The sequence below is a fragment of the Colobus angolensis genome, unplaced genomic scaffold, assembly GCF_000951035.1.
Source record: "Colobus angolensis palliatus isolate OR3802 unplaced genomic scaffold, Cang.pa_1.0 Scaffold51, whole genome shotgun sequence".
In the NCBI taxonomy this organism is placed as follows: domain Eukaryota; kingdom Metazoa; phylum Chordata; class Mammalia; order Primates; family Cercopithecidae; genus Colobus; species Colobus angolensis.
Window position 1 is genome coordinate 13300729 of NW_012118599.1, and position 3543 is coordinate 13304271.

Below are 3543 nucleotides of genomic sequence, written 5' to 3' on the forward strand. Positions count from 1 at the left end.
TGTCTCAGCCTCCTGAGTAGCTGGGACTACAGGTGTGCACACTACACCTGGCTAATTTTTATATTTTTAGTATAGATGGGGTTTCACTATGTTGGCCAGACTGGTCTCGAACTCTTGGCCTCTAGTGATCCGCTGCCTCGGTCTCCCAAAGTGCTGGAATTACAGGCATGAGCCACCGCACTCGGCCCTTTTTTTATTATTGTATTTGTTACGGTGTTCTGTGATCAGTGATCTTTGATGTTACTATTGTATTGTTTTGGGGCACCACGAACTACATCCATTTAAGATGGCAAACCTAATTGATAAATATGTGTCTTCTGACTTCTCCCAGCCCTCTCCCTCTCCTTAGGCCGCCCTATTCCCTGAGACACAACAATCGTTAAATTAAGCCAATTAATAACTCTACAGAGGCTGGACGTGTTGGTTCATGCCTGTAATCCCAGCACTCTGGGAGGCTGAAGGAGGTATATCACCTGAGGTCAGGAGTTCGAGACCAGCCTGGCCAACATGGTGAAACCCTGTCTCTACTAAAAATACAAAAATTAGCCAGGCATGGTGGCACATGCCTGTAATCCCAGCTACTCAGGAGGCTGAGGCAGAAGAATCACTTGAACACGGGAGGCGGAGGTTGCAGTGAGCTGAGGTCATGCCATTGCACTCCAGCCTGGGCAACAGAGTGAGACTCTGTCTCAAAAAAAATAAAAAATAAAATAACTCTACAGTAGCCTCTAAGTGTTAGGTGAAAGGAAGAATCCCATGCCTCTCACTTTATTTATTTATTTATTTATTTATTTTTTATTTTTTTTTTCACCTCTCACTTTAAATCAAAAGCTAGAAATGACTAAGTTTAGTAAGGAAGGCATGTCAAAAGCTGAGATAGAGCCAGGAATGGTGGCTCATGCCTGTAATTCCAGCACTTTAGGAGGCTGAGACAGGAGTACTGTTTGAGTGCAGGAGTTCGAGACCAGCCTGGGCAACACAGCAAGACCCCATTTCTACAAAACAAAAAAAAAATTGCCAGGTACGGTGCACACACCTACTGTGTGTGCTATTGCACTCCTCAAGAGGTTGAAGCAGGAGGATCACTTGAGCCCAGGAGTTCGAGGTTACAGTGAGTTATGATCACGCCACTGCACTCCAGCCTGGGTGATGAAGCAAGACCCTGTCTCTAAAACCAAAAATAAAAAAAATTGAGATAGGCTGAAAGATAGGCCTCTTATACCAAACAGCTAAGCTGTGAATACAAATAAAAGTCCTTGAAGGAAATTAAAAGTGCAACTCCAGTGAACATATAAATGATAAGAAAGTGAAACAGCCTTCTTGCTGATATGTAGAAAGTTTGAGTGGTCTAGATAGGAAATCAAACCAGCCACAACCTTCTCTTAAGCCAAAGCCTAATTCTGGAGCAAGGTCCTAACTTTCGTAAATTCTATAAAGGCTGAGAGCTGAGGAAGCTACAGAAGAAATGTTGGAAGCTAACAAAGGTTAGTTCATTGACTGGGCATGGTTGCTCATGCCTGTGATCCTAGCACTTTGGGAGACTGAGGCAGGAGGATGGCTTGAGCCAAGGGGTTGAGGCCAGCCTGGGCAACATAGGGAGACCCTGTCTCTACAAGAAGTAAGTCAGGCGTAGTGGCACACACCTGTAGTCCCAACTACTCAGGAGGCTGAGGTGAGAAGATCACTTGAGCCTGGGAAGTCGAGGCTACAGTGAAACATGATCACACTGTTGCACTCCAGCCTGTGCAACAGAGTGAGACTCTGTCTCAATCAATCAATCAATGTTAGTTCATGAGATTTAAGGCAAGAAGCTGTCCCTATCACATAAAAGTACAAAGTGGAGTGGCAAGTGCTAATGTAGAAGCTGCAGCAAGTTAACCAGAAAACTTAGCTAAGATCACTGATTAAGGTGGCTACAATAAACATAGATTTTTAATGGAGATGAAACAGCCTTCTATTGGAAGAATATGCCATCTAGGACCTTTTTTTTTTTTTTTTTTTTTGAGACAGAGTCTCACTCTGTCACCCAGGCTGGAGTGCAGTGGCACAATCTTGGCTCACTGCAACCTCCGCCTCCCAGGTTCAAACAGTTCTCCTGCCTCAGCCTCCCGAATATCTGGGATTACAGGTGCAGGCCACCATGCCTGGCTAATTTTTGTATTTTTAGTAGAGATGGGGTTTCACCATGTTGGCCAGGCTGCTCTCGAACTCCTGACCTCAGGTGATTCGCCCACCTTGGCCTCCCAAAGTGTTGAGATGACAGGCGTGAACCACTGCACCCGGCCTAACATCTAGGACTTTCACAGCTAAAGAGAAGTCAATACCTGGCTTTAAAGCTTCAAAGAACAGGCTGACTCTTGTTAGGGGCTCATACAGCTGGTGACTTTAAGTTGAAGCCAATGCTCATTTACCATTTTGAAAATCCTAGGGCCCTTAAGAATTATGCTAAATCTGCTCTGCCTGTGCTCTATAGATGGAACGACAAACCCTGGATGACAGCATGTCTGTTCACAGCCTGGTTTACTGAATACTTTAAGTCCACTTTTGAGACCTACTGCTCAGAAAAAAGGATGCCTTTCAAATTACTACTGCTCATTGACAATGCACCTGGTCACCCAAGAGCTCTGAAGGAGATGTACAACGAGATTAAAGTCATTTTCCTGCCTGCTAACACGACATCCATCCTGCATCCATGGATCCAGGAGTGACTTCACCTTTCAAGTCTTATTTTAAAAAGACATTTCATAAAGCTATAACTGCCATAGATAATGATTCCTCTGATGGATCTGGGCAAAGTAAATTTAAAACATTTTGGAAAAGATTCATCATTTTAGATGACATTAAGAACAGTCATGACTCGGCCAGGTGCGGTGGTTCACACCTGTGATCCCAGCACTTTGGGAGGGTGAAACGGGCAGATCACAAGTTCAGGAGATCGAAACCATCCTGGTTAACACAGTAAAACCCCGTCTCTACTAAAAATCCAAAAAATAGCTGGGCGTGGTGATGGGCACCTGTAGTCCTAGCTACTCAGGAGACTGAGGAAGAAAAATCACTTGAACCCGGGAGATGGAGGTTGCAGTGAGCTGAGATCATGCCACTGTACTCCAGCCTGGGCAACACAGTAAGACTCTGTCTCAAAAAATAAATAAATAAATAAGAATATGTATGACTCATGGGAGGTCAAAATGTCAACATTAACAGGAGTTTGGGAGAGGTTGATTCCAACCCTCATGGATGATATTAACAAGTTCAATCCTTCAGTGGAGGGCCAAGCACATTGCCTCACACCAGTAAGCCCAACATTTTGGAAGGCTGAGGTGGGTGGATCACTTGAGGTCAGGAGTTCAAGACCAGCCTGGCCAACATGGTGAACTCATCTCTACTGAAGATACAAAAAATAGCCAGGCATTGTGGCGCATGCCTGTAATCCAGCTGTTTAGGAGGCTGAGGCAGGAAAATCACTTGAACCCAGGAGGCAGGGGTTGCAGTGAGCTGAGATCACACCACTGCATTCCAGCCTGGGCAAAAGAGCAAGACTCT

The 3543-nt window shown here is 44.8% G+C and overlaps 1 protein-coding gene across 2 annotated transcripts in view; it reads right to left on the reverse strand.

Annotated features, from left to right (window-relative positions):
- The window catches only part of RSPH9 (radial spoke head 9 homolog (Chlamydomonas)), a 34132-nt gene that overhangs the window by 7305 nt on the left and 23284 nt on the right, over window positions 1–3543 (reverse strand). The window lies entirely within an intron of this gene.